Raw genomic sequence first — 14,043 nt, forward strand, 5'->3', positions numbered from 1 at the left:
GGGTTAAAAGCAGAGATGAATAATGATCCCCATTGTAAAGTCCCAGGGATCCAGATAAGATAATATGCCCCACTCCAGGGAGAATATACATACTTTTTTATTAAGAAGACACAAGAAATGGAATGCAGCCTATGTTTGTAAGCAGACTTTAATATTAAGCCCTCAATAAATATTTGATAAATGAATGAATGATTCTGTCCAAAGAGGTTAATCATTAAAATGCTCAGAGGAGACCTCAGCAGGCCCTTGAAGAACACAGCAATTTAAGAAGTAAAAAGGAGGATGTAGGGGAATGTTAGTCAGGGTCAAGCCAAACATTGAATTCAGCATGGCAGATGAAATTTACTGTAAGTGGTCTCTGTGCTGAGATGCATATTACTGTTTGTGCAAATTTAGTTCCGTTAACTTTTCCCAAAACTTCTTCATCACCTTATCTTGGAGCTTAATTCTAACTCTCTCTACTATGTCCATACTATGGGAATGTCTTCAAGATAATATTGTCTCGTTAAAATTCGGCTTCAGACTTCAGGACTTTTACATTCTTGGATGGGGATCTAAACAAGACATGAACCAATCATAAGGAAATATGGCTCCTTCTCCATTATTTTAAACAAGAAAATATTATTGTTATTGTAGCTGTTTGAGAGACAAGGAGATTAAACTTGCTACTGTTAAGAAATTTGAAAGCAGATTTTTTTAGAAGCAGACAATAAGGAAGAGTGTTTTTGGACATACTTTGCTCAAACCTTTCCTGTGTTTGAGTATTCCACCCAAATAGAACTTTCTCCATTGAGCCATTTGCTGTCCTGTCAGCTAAAAAATAAAAAAATAAAAAAAAAACAATAAAACAAAACAAAACAAAGAGCAAAAACCATTTTATCTTCTTGATACTGTGGCACTTGATGTGCAACAGAGAGACTACATTCTTACAATCGGTCAGAAGCAGAACTTGACCAATATGAAACAATACATATCCTAAGAAAACAACATGCACAGATAATTTGCAGAAAGTTTAGAACAACAACAATAAAATATTTTAATTTGCTCTGTATTGCAAAGCTTGTTGTTTTTCATAATGCCTTGATATAACACGTGGAATGAAGAATCTATCTTTTAAAAGAAAGACAGTTCTAATCTCCTGATCTAGATAACCTGTGCTACAAATTTTTTTTAACACATTTGCCTCGGAGAAGTTTGCAAACAAAGGCAAAGACAGACAAAGAGCATATGCTAAATTGATCATTTTTGTGTCTGAATATTCACTATTTGAGAGACAAGAAACTGTTCAATCTGATTTGGGTTATGATTACACTGTAGTCCAAATTGAAGTGTCTGTGGAAATGGATTGGGTGAGCTTCTCGGTTGTCAGTCATATCACTTATTCCATGCAGAGTGAGATGAGGGCACCCATGGGAAACGGTAGAAGTGGTTCTGTGATCTACCAAGACAGACGGGTGTTCCTTTCCTTTGAGGAGGCCCTTCCTGCCTCCTCGAGCAACTACTGTGGATGAACAGCAGGGAGCAAACACCCTCTCTGTATTAGTCCATTCTCACACTGCTATAAAGAGATACCGAAATTAAATAATTTATAAAGAAAAGAGGTTTAATTGGCTCACAGTTCCACAGGCTGTACAGGAAGAATGGCTGAGGAGGCCTCAGGAAACTTTCAATCATGGCAGAAGGGCAAGCAAGCACATTTTATATAACTGGAGCAGTAGGGAAGCGAGCAAAGGGGAGGGGCTACACCCCCCCCTTTTTTTTTTTTTGAGAAGGAGTCTCACTCTGTCGCCCACGCTGGAATGCAGTGCAGTGGCGTGATCTCGGCTCACTGCAATCTCTGCCTCCTGGGTTCAAGCGATTCTTCTGCCTCAGCCTCCCGAGTAGCTGGGATTATAGGTGCCCGCCACCATGCCCAGCTAATTTTTGTATTTTTAGCAGAGACGGGGTTTCACCATGTTGGCTAGGCTGGTCTCGAACTCCAGACCTCGTGATCTACCCGCCCCGGTGTCCCAAAGGGCTGGGATTACAGGCGTGAGCCACCGCGCCGGGCCCAGGGCTACAAACTTTTAAACAACCAGGTCTCATGAAAACTCACTATCAAGAGAACAGCAAGAGGGCAATCTGCCCCCATGATCCAATCACCCCCTAACAGGCTTCTGCTCCAACATTAGTGATTACAATTCAGCATGAGATTTGAGTGAGGATACAAATCCAAGCCATTTCACACCCTCTCCAATCCTGCCAGTGCCACCCTGGGCCTGGCTTGGGGGAGAGTCTCCAGGCTGCATTCCAAGAGCTCAGATTCTGGATCAAGTGTTCTCAAATCAAATCAGCAAACATGTCTGAAAGAACTGGGCTGGGGGCAGGGTGAGATTTTGTACGTGACGCAGCAATATGGTTAGAGAGAGAGAATATAAACATGTAAAAATTTAAATAATGAAAAATACGAGTGGCAGTTTAAGACAGTAAAAGAAAAGCAAAGTAAACATTTGTTGCAGCAAAGAGTGCTGTGCAGAAGAGGAGGAATTCCTGTGAGAAATGACGTTTCAGAAATCGATCCTTGTCACTTACCAGAAACAATTTATATCATATCTGTCAGTCTTAGCAAGGGATGTAAAGACATAATTAGGTTTGCTCTCAGGGCAGTAGATGGAAGATCCTCTCTTTGTTTCTCCCTTCCCACCTGTTTCAATCAGAGTTTTCTAGAGAAACAGAACCAACAGGCAACTAGATAGATAGATAGATAGATAGATAGATAGATAGATAGATAGATAGATAGATAGATAGATAGATAAGATAGATAGATAGATAGATAGATAGATAGATAGATAGATAGATAGATAGATAAAGATAGAGGATAGATAGACAGACAGACAGACAGACAGACAGACAGACAGACAGATAGATAGACAAAGAGACAGAGAGAGATGATTACATTTTAAGAAATTAGCTCATGTGATTGTGGGGGATGGCAAGTCCGAAACCGTAGGGAAGGCCGGTAGGCTGGCAGGCTGGAAACCCAGACAGTATCTCTATTTTACAGTCTTGAGGCAGAATTACTTCTTCTCTGGGAAATCTCAGGTTTTTGCTCTTAAGGCATTCAGCTAATGGAAGTCCATCAACATTATCTGGGATAATCTTTACTTGAAGCCAACTGATTATAAATGTAATCACACCAACAAAATATCTTTAAAGTAACAACTAGACTACACTAGTGTTTGAGTGAACAGCGGGCACAATAGCTCAGCCAAGTGGACATGTAAAATTAACCATTGCAGCAACCATAGAGGTTTCCTGCACGCACGCACACACACACACACACAAGGCAGCTTATTAAACAATGCATGTGCATTAAAACATATTTCTGCTCTAAATGACCAGTTCCTTCTTCTTCATACCATTCTTAAAATTGTTATTACTTGCTGTACTTAACTATTCACAAAATCAATTCCACTGTTTTCATTAGGTTATTTTCCTTCAGAAAACTTGTGAGGGTCCCCAGTCCATTTCTGGATAACATCCACAGGATCCTCACTATCTGACCCCATACCATTCTGCCTCTCCATTTAACTCCCTGATATTCCTCCAAACCAAGCTTGGTCTTCAGCCAGTCACTCTGCCTTCTGCAGCCCTCTAGCTTAGACTCTTCCTTGCTTTGCTTTTTTGAGTCTCTCCTCCTAGAGAATCTTCATATTGTTTTCAGCTATTGATATTTTCACTATGAATCATTTCCTGATTTGCTAAGCATAGATTCATTACCTACTGAAGCCTGAACAAATGGTTTTCTGATTATTTTTAAGGACTTTGGTTTCTCTTGATTGAATGACTGAGTGTAATTATTCATGTGTGTGTCCATTTTCTCTCTCTTTCTCTCTCTCTCTCTCTCTTTTAGCAGTAACCACCATGAAGCTTGAGCATCTTTTTATTTTTTCAATGTATCTCATTCAGGGGCCAGTGCGTAGTAGGTCTTCAGGATGTATGTACTTTTAGTATAAACAGAGAAGAAAGGAAGGAAGGAAAGAAGAAAGGAAGGAAGGAAGGAAGGACAGAAGGAAGCAAGAAGGGAGGGAGGAAGGAAGGAAGGAAGAAAGGAAAATATTATGTTGGTAACTTGATAGAGAAAGCACAAACAAAATTATAAAATTTCAGAATTTTAAAGCTGAAAAGATCTTTGGTGTTCATCTTTGTTTGTTCCATCTTTTAATAAGGAAAACAAAAAACAAAAAACAAGACTCAGAGACTTTAAGTGTCTTGTCTAGAAAAAAAATAAATGATTTAGGTTAAGTTCACAGATGTGGAATATACCTGACCCAGAATGCTTTATATGATACCATGCTGTCAACAAATAAATAATCAATGTCAATGGACCACTAAACTACCTGCTTTTATCACCCTCCAAATTTGCAGATGTTTCATTACTACTCTCCCCTTTCATGGGGTGTAGTAGTGTAGTCACAGGGCTGTTGACAAATGTTCCTGTTCTCCTTCTTCCTACAAGGGGGAAGGACTACACTCCTTGCTCCCTTTGGATTTGAACTTGGCCTGGTGACTTGCCTGAGCCAGTGTGATAGATGAGAAAGCAGATGCCACAGACTACTTTGGTGCCTTGTTTTTCCTCCATCAGACTGGCTCTTAGTATTTCAGATGGTGGAAGCTCTGTGAGTCTGGATTTGAGTAAGTATCACATAGAGTGGGGCCTCAAGCTGGTCTATGAAAGGACAAGGATCAATAAATTAACCTATGTTTCAACTACCGAGTTTGGACGTAGCTGTTTCTACAGTGTAACTTAGCCCATCCCATCCAACACAGTGGGCATGCTGAAAATGAGTATATTCATTTGCTGGGGCTGTCATAACAAAATACCACAGACTGAGTGGTTCAAACAGCGGACACTTACTGTTTCATAGTTCTGAAAGACAGAAGTCCAAGATTAAAGTGTCTGTAGGGTTGATTTCTTCTGAGGCCTCTCCTTTTCTTGCAATTGGTCACATACTCACTGTGTTCTCAGGTGATCTTTCCTCTGTGCAGGAGAATATGTGGTTTCTGTGTGTTTGAATTTCCTCTTTTAAAAGTCAAACTAGATTAGGGCCCACCCTATTGTCCTCATTTTAACATAATCACCTCTTTAAAGGCCTTATCTCCAAATATAGTTGCATTCTGAGTTATTGGGGTTTAGGACTCCAACATATGAAGTTTGGAGCAACACAATTTCATCCATAACAGTGAAAAATATCATAATCTGTTTAAGATGTTGAGAAACATATGAACAAGTGAAGGCAACAGAAGCAATAAATTGGTTTGGTTGTCTGCCCTGGTCTCCATCAGAAAGTAGAGCTATGACTTGAGAAGTTTTAATTTGATTTATTGGATTAGTTTTAGTTTTGCTTCCTGCCTATTGCTGTTTAAGAAAATGCTGGAGATAGGTGGCACGGTGGCTCACGCCTGTAATCCCAGCACTTTGGGAGGCTGAGGCCAGCGGATCACGAGGTCAGGAGATCGAGACCATCCTGGCTAACACGGTGAAACCCCGTCTCTACTAAAAATACAAAAAAAATTAGCTGGGCGTGGTGGCAGGCGCCTGTAGTCCTAGCTACTCGGGAGGCTGAGGCAGGAGAATGGCGTGACCCCAGGAGGCGGAGCTTGCAGTGAGCCAAAATCGCGCCACTGCACTCCACCCTCGGGACTCCGTCTCAAAAAAAAAAAAAAAATGCTGGAGATCAAGAATGAAGCATAGATAGTTTACCGCTCACTAAATATTGGGGAACTCTCCCACATTTCCGAGTCTCCTTGAAATTAGATCGTGTGACTTGCTCTGGTCATAGGACTTCCTTGTGGAGTTGTTGGACTTACAGCAGATTTGCATGAGGAAGAAACAATGTTTTATGGGTTAACCCTCTGAGATCTAAAATAGTTTGCTATTATGGTATATTCCTATCCTAACCTTACCCCAAAAAAGTGTACATGCAATAATGTATGTAGCGTATGTATGGGGGCATGCAGGCAGTGGCAATAGTTTAGGTAAGGGATATGCATTCAGTAACAATGATAGGCAATGGAAATAACATGAGAACACTGACACTTTAGCAGAGTGGGCTTGCTTTATGTTTATTCTTTTATTTTTCATTTAGGATGGAAGGATTCCAAGAAAAACTTCATCTGCTTCACTATTTTACCTAGGGCTGGCCTCGAATACCAACCTAACAGAACCATCTTTTCTCCCTAGACAATTTACACTTCAGAAAAGCATTTGGAACTAAGTTTTCATAAGGTAGAAAGTAATTTAATGTTGAAAAGGTAGAGCCAACCATACATGAATAAATGCATATCCATTGCATATTAATAATGCAATATAATAATCTACCCTTCTCACTTTTAGAAGACTCCTCTGAGCCCTTTCTCAATGTTAAGATGGCTCTGAGCTCCAGGCCAATTCTGACTTTTTTCTCCTTGTTTCTGCTAAGTGTTCAGGAGAGTTACAAGCAGACTCCAGGAAATCCATTTGAAATGGAGCCCTGGCAAAATTCTCTGAGACTAGAGAATAGTGAAGCAAAATGTAGGTAGCTATATCATGCCTGAAACAGTTGAATGAACAATGGTTGTTTATTCTAGATAAGAAAGAACATAGGGAGAGTACTATTACTGTTTTTCATTATTTCTACAGTGTCATATATATATATATATATATATATAAGTAATCAAGAAATTGCAAAGTAATTTGAGTTTACTGTTAGTTTTTGAAGTAGTAGCCACCTCAACATTAGGGTTAATGTACATAAATGTACGTATTTGAAGCTAATGTGTTTGATTTAACAATAGAGTTGCCCTCTATGATCTCTAAGATTTGTTCATTATTAGTTCAACAAACATTTGACAGATATTGGGTCAAATAAGTTATAATGTGATGTATTTATAAAGGTCAAATATGTTAAAGTCCTTTTCCCTCACATATCTGAAATAGCTGACATTCTAGTAAGGGAGATGGATGGATGACCAACAATTCTATACTGGAAGTAGAGACAAGGCATATTAGTTCACAGAGAGCCAGACATTCTCCAAAGGCTTGTTGGAGGGTATCTTTGAGAAGATAACTCTTAGCCTGGGATTTCTAAGAAAGGCAAAACCAAAGTCAGGCCATTACAGGCAAAGAATATGCAATGGAAGAGACATGGAAAAGAACATGTTTTTTGGTGTGTTCTAACTAGGGAAATGTCAGAAATGCTGTATAGCGAGAGTCCTGTCATGGTTAGAAATCAGGCTTGGAAGGTGGAGAGGCCAGGATGTGGAAGATTTTTGGATTTTATTCTATAGGCAATGAGAAGCCATGGGAAGATCTTAAACCCATGAGGAGCATAATATAAAGCACAAACCTTTGTACAGTCTCATTCATTTGCAAAGATCCATGATCCCAAGAGAATAATGCACTATCACTTCCTTTTAACTTCCACAGTTCTTGCAGTTCATATCTTAAGATATTTACCTTTTTCCTGCCACAGTACTCTTTAATTTTAGCTTTGAAAATATTTATTTTGGTTTTTTAAATCATTCCAACAAATGAGTGTCTGTACGACAGAATTGTGCCCTCTTTATCTTAATATTCCTTACAGTAACTGACATATATATTTGCCTAAACAGATGCTCAAAAAAAGAAATACTGCTAAGACTATATGACTTAGGCAACCTCCCGGGGGAGAATGCCAGAAAAGAGGCATAAGGCTCCCCTAGTAAAGTCTCAGGATACAACAGGTACTCAAGGAGCATGTAATTTAAGCAAGAATACCTAAGATGAAGAGCAAACCATGCTGCTTTCCACCTGAATTACTCAGCCTCAATTCCCTCATGGGTAATATGGGTAGAATAACTAGAATATTCATCTCATATGGCTTTTGTGAGAATTAGACGGGATGATATAAGTGAAAATGTTACAGGAATTGTGCAATACTATAAAACTGCTAGCAATGTTGGTAACAACAATGATGTCCATCATGAAGATAAGGAATTTTCAAGTAGTCAGACATGCAGAAATGCTTTCACTCTCATACAATTCAGATATAAGAACCTATGAAATGAGAACATCTTTCATCATGTTAAGCCCAAATATGTTTACTATCTAAACTGTGCTCTGAATTTGGCTAGTGGTGCTCCCTTCCCATATAGTTTCCATTAGAAAAATCATTTTGAATATTGAAAATGATAGAATGTAGAGTCAGAACTGCTAGGTGCTGGTGCTCGTTCTGGCTTCATTACTAGCCATATTTTTTGCTTTCACAGCCATGGGATGGATAGTATTACAGTTCTGGCTTCCTCTACTGGATTAATTTTCTGGTCAAATAAAAGAATATGAAAACCCACCCCAGCCAGGCACAGTGGCTCATGCCTGTAACCCCAGGACTTCGGGAGGCCAAGGCAGGTGGATCACCTGAGGTCAGGAGTTTGAGACCAGCCTGGCCAACATGGTGAAACCCTGTTTCTTCTAAAAAAAAAAATTCAAAAATTAGCTGAGTGTGTTGGCACATGCCTGTAATCCCAGCTACTTGGGAGGCTCAGGCAGGAGAATTGCTTAAACCCGGGAGGCAGAGGTTGTAGTGAGGTGAGATCACGCCACTGCACTCCAGCCTGGGTGACAAGAGCAAAACTCCATCTCAAAAAAAAAACAACCCACCCCTATATTTATGAAAAGGAACATGCTATCCCCACAGATGTAATACTACTTGGTATAACATACAACACATTCAATGATTTCTAAGGACATTTGCCAAGAAAGGTGAGTTTGGGGAACTCAAAATTATGACCAAGAACTACATCAGCTATATCCACCTACTCTAAGCCATATTTGTACACACAGAAACTTTATGCATAGAAATGGCTTTCCCAATCACCAGTATAGTAAGTGCAAGGTTACTGCAGCTGTATGGGCACATAAAAAAGGACAGGAAATGAAATGTCAATAGCAAATGTAATGCCTTTCTAATATATGTCCTTCACTTATTGAGACAGTTACCCGGCTGTTCTTGAAACAGGAATGATTTGTTAATAAACCAGGTATATTCTTTCAGCTCTCAAAAGAAGGAAAAATGCCTTCATCACATTTTTCTCTCCCACATCACCTGAAAGTGTATTTCCTGCATTTCTATGACTATACATTTATTTATTCATTCATTCACAACTAATTTCTGGGCACCTACTACATGCTACTTTCATATGAGAATATGGAGGCTAATCAAGTTGCCCTTGCTCTCAAGCACCTTTCAATATAGTAAGGAAAGCCAGTCATGTAAACAAATCAGGGCAATAAAACATTATAGTTGTTATGACAGAAGTATATACAGCATACACAGGGAGACACAAAAGGGAATGTTTAATTCCGCCTGAGGAGAAAGAAAAGACTTTATGAAGGAGGTGATGTTTGATGTGGTTCTTAAAATACGAGTGAATTTACAGGCAGACAACAGGGAGAAAAGCTGTCTTAGCTAAATATAATGTGGAAATACAAGTACTACAGTGTAGAATGGGTCAGAGGATAGGATGATCAATTTACTGAGCAACAGAAATATCATCAGAGAAGGGATATCTGACACAGGATATCCAGTTAAATATCCAGATATGGAATCCAGCATGCAGGAGGGTGGCCAGGGCTGTACATGACAATGATCCAACTCCGACTCTTCCTTCTGCTGAGCCTTGAGGACAGACATCCTTTTCCTAGGATGCAGACATTTTTCCTGGTTCTGTAATTGGAGAAAAGTCTTAGTGAAGTCAGTCTTTGGATGTGGCTCTTGGCCCTCTGACTTTGCTTCTGTCATCAGATCCTGCAGGCTTCGGGACTGTGATTCTGCATTGACGAGTGTTCTATCCTCCTCTAGGGCATGTGCCTCTATCTACCTGGTGTCACAAAGTTTGCATCCAGGTAGATAGTCACTATTAGAGGAACAGAAATAGGGTCTTGTGTGGCATTCTTTTAGAATGGTTGGAAGGCAGCATTACACAGTGGTTAAGGGTATGGAGTCAAGCAATAGGCACTTCGTACCCAAACCTTAGGTGTGGGATCAAGGGTAGCATCCTTCGCCTTCCTATGCCCTAATTTCTTTATCTATAAAAGGGGAATAATAATAGTTTCTTTTATAGAGTTTTCCATGAGGAATATAACATGATAAATATTAACTTCTGTCATTACTCATATGACTAGGTAAAGATGGCGAGATATTTGTCCCTAGAACGCAGATAACTGGATCAAGGCTACTCTTCCTGGAAACCTCATGTATGCCACCTGCCCAACCATTTCAATGGACATATTATGAAGACTACGTAGGAGACTTTGATTTGGACTTTCCTAAATGGTTAGTTTAGGTTTTCATCTAAACATTTGGATGTTCATGCATGTAGAAGCAAAAATAAGTGGCCTATTTTAAATACTGGCCAAAGCCTTTTTTATAATTCTTAAAAAAAAAATAAACTCTCATGACATTAAATTTCTTAAAATCTACATATAAAAGTAGTGACCGCTCTCTCATATATAAATATAAAACTCCCAGCATGTAAATGCATTAGCTAAAATAAGTATTTGATCCTTTCAACCAAAGCCCTTTTTCTCTTCCATCCAAAAAGCCTTGAAGTGTGAGTATTACACTACTTGCAGATTTCTATGTAGGCAGGGGATAAATAGTCTGCTTCTGTAATTAATAACTATTAAAGCTGTTTGACTGATCATATCTTTGGGTTCCTGAAATCTCTTCTGTGCAGGTGTGCGTTAATGGAATTCATTAAATTCATATATTTCAACAGATAGTAATGTACGATCTTTTATAAGATCTGTCAGGAGCCGCAGCAGGAGATACAGGACAGTCTCAGGGCATTACAGAGCAAACCGGGCTCCCTCCCTCAGAAATGGCTCGCCTTTGAGTACTAAATACGAATGTCAGTGCAATAGGTAGTCACATTATGTGTGTTCTATGACATTTGCTATCTGAAAATATGTAGGATAAGCTTTTCATCACTGGCGAAACCCTGAACAGGGCTGAACGATTTTCAGAGACACTGAAGGAAAAATGTGTGGGAGTTCTAACCACTTTATATTTGCCATAAAAAAGGAGAACTTGGGAACAGATCAAGGTTCTGGGAAAGTAATGAGTTTTCCCAGGGATGAGTCATCCTCCCAAGCTCACTAAATGGGGCAGCCTCTCCATTCTGACCAGTGTTTTCAAGGGAAACAGAAATCAGCCTTGACTTCTGTCATGTCCCACCCTCGGCTCAGCCCAAAGAGAACTGCTGTCCTGTCAGAGATGGGGTGTCCCTTCGGCATGGCCAAGTTTCTGAATGGGCAAAGCCATCAGCCACTTTCTTAAGGGGATCCCAGGATGGCCACATTTAGGAGGTGAAATGCTACTTGAGGGACTTTCATAATTAATTTAAAACTGAAAACAAGCCTGAGAGAAACAGTAAACGTATTATGTAATTATCAGCTAACATCTAAGGGGATGGTTAGAGGTGAATGAGAGGCAATGTGAGGTAGGAAGTTGTCCTGAGCCACCAGGGACAGGATGAAGAGAATGAGTTGGGGAAATTAGAAAGTAACAACCTTAAAAGTTCCCTTTCATATTTTATAAATGGAGTAAAATGTTCTTCAGTGGTTTTGAAAGGGGAAGAGGGTTGAGTTGAGGTCAAAGCCGATATTGCAATGAATGCTCCTGTTTATGCAATGCTCTTACCATTCAAAGAATTCTTAAAACAGTTAGACGAGGTTGGCAGGCCCCCTTTTAAAGGAAATAACTGAGCCCTATCCCTATTCCGAAGCTAATTTATGCTTCCAGGGTACAGTGGTCGTTTTCTGAGCTTATCCTATTCTGGAGTTTCCTAAGGAAATACAGACAGAGGCATCTGCTTTCAGGGACCATCTAAAAAATCAGCAATACCAGGACCACCAGCCAGATCCAAAATGTGAGAATGTGAGAGCCCTCACCAGGTAGGCGGGTATGTTTTCTTTTATTTTGTTTTGCTTGTCTTTGGTCAAAAATATATATATTTTTAATGTATTATATGGGCATATATACACATATGTATATTATGTATGTATAATGTGTATATATCTTATGGACAATATTTACTACGTGGTTAATGAGAGAAGTCATTTACCTTTTAAAATGCTTCATTTTCTAAACCAACCTACCATAGAGATATCTACAGATTATGCACCCCAACACATTTCTAGTCTAAATCATTAAACATGAGACCCTTCAAAATATAACTTTTGCACAAATATGGAATAGATCTATGACGTAGAGCTAACCAAACTAATATACCCATATTCTGGCTAGGTGATCATCAGAATATGGGTATATTAGTTTGGTTAGCTCTACATTGTAGATCTATTCCATAGATCCTTCTGTTTTTTGAATTGTATATTATCTTTTAAATTGAGGTATAATTTACATCCAATAAAATACAGTGTACAGTTCAATTAAGTATATAGTTCAATGAATTTTGAGAAATGTATACACCCACATAATAAGTCCCCAATGAAGATACATAATGTATTCATCACCCTAGAGCATTCCCTTCCCACCCTTTACCACTATATCCCACTCCATACCATCTCTGAGGCAACTGCTGTTTTGATTTCTGTAATGTTATATAAAGAGAACCATAAAGTATGTTCTGTGTTCTCTTTTATGTCTGGCTTCTTTCACACAACATAACATTTCTGAATCCATGTTAGGCTATGTATCAGTAGCTTGTTCCTTTTTTTCATTAGAGAGTACATATTGCATCGTCATACCATAACTTGGAACTATTCACTGGTTCATGAATATTTGTAATTTTTTTATGTTTGGTTATGAACAAAACTGCAATAAACATTCTTATATATAAATGTGTTTGTGGGTATGTTTTCATTTCTCTTGTGTAAATACATAAGACAGGAATCTCTAGGCCATATGATAACTATAGGTTTAATTTTATAAGAAATTGCCAAATTATTGTCCAAAGTGGTTGTACCATTTTTAAATGGACACTTAATAGTTATATATGTTTATGGTGTACAGAGAGATATTTTGATATATACAATGTGTAATGATCAAATTAATTAGCCTATCCCCCACCTAAAACATTTATCTTTTCTTGGTGTTGGGAACACTCAAAATCCTCTCTTCTAACTATTAAAAATATATATACAAAAGAAATTAGCCAGGCATGGCAGCATGTGCCTGTAATCCCAGCACTTTGGGAGGCCGAGGCAGGTGGATCACAAGGTAAGGAGTTCGAGACCAGCCTGGCCAGCATGATGAAACCCCATCTCTACTAAAAATACGAAAATTAGCCAGATGTGGTGGCGCTTGCCTGTATTCCCAGCTACCCGGGAGGCTGAGGCAGGAGAACTGCTTGAACCCAGGAGGCGGAAGTTGCAGTGAGCTGAGATTGCACCACTGCACTCCAGCCTGGGTGACAGAGTGAGACTCTGTCTCAAAAAAAAAATAAATAAATAAATAACCATTATTCTATACTCTACTTCTATGAAACCAACTTTTTAAGCTTCTGTTTGTGAGGGAAAACATGTGATATTTACCTTTCTGTGCCTGAATTATTTTACTTAACATAATATCTTCCATGCTCATCCATATTGCTGCAAATGACTGAATTTCATTCTTTTGTATGACTAGTATTCCACTGTGTACATATACCTCATTTTCTTTATCTATTCATCTGCTGATGAACACTTAGTTTGATTCCATATCTTGGCTAAAACTATGGAATACTTTACAAATTTGTGTGTCATCCTTGGACAGGGGCCATACTAATCTTTTTTTTTTTTTTTTTTTTTTTTTTGAGATGGTGTCTTACACTGTTGCCCAGGCTGGAGTGCAGTGGTGCAGTCTTGGCTCACTACAACCTCCGCCTCCCGGGTACAAGCAATTCTCCTGCCTCAGCCTCCTGAGTAGCTGGGATTACAGGTACACACCACCACACCGGCTAATTTTTGTATTTTTAGTAGAGATGGGGTTTCACGATGTTGGTCAGGTTGGTCTTGAACTCCTGACCTCGTGATCCACCCGC

At 39.1% G+C, this 14,043-nt stretch overlaps 1 long non-coding RNA gene and 1 other non-coding gene across 4 annotated transcripts in view; both read right to left on the bottom strand.

Annotated features, from left to right (window-relative positions):
* The window catches only part of LOC101150578 (uncharacterized), a 515,608-nt gene that overhangs the window by 380,851 nt on the left and 120,714 nt on the right, over positions 1–14,043 (bottom strand). The window lies entirely within an intron of this gene.
* On the bottom strand, positions 13,731–13,832 carry LOC115931546 (U6 spliceosomal RNA). Its single transcript, XR_004068013.1, has one exon. It is a non-coding gene; the product is annotated as a U6 spliceosomal RNA (small nuclear RNA).

Source organism: Gorilla gorilla, chromosome 17 (assembly GCF_029281585.2).
Source record: "Gorilla gorilla gorilla isolate KB3781 chromosome 17, NHGRI_mGorGor1-v2.1_pri, whole genome shotgun sequence".
Taxonomy (NCBI): Eukaryota; Metazoa; Chordata; class Mammalia; order Primates; family Hominidae; genus Gorilla; species Gorilla gorilla.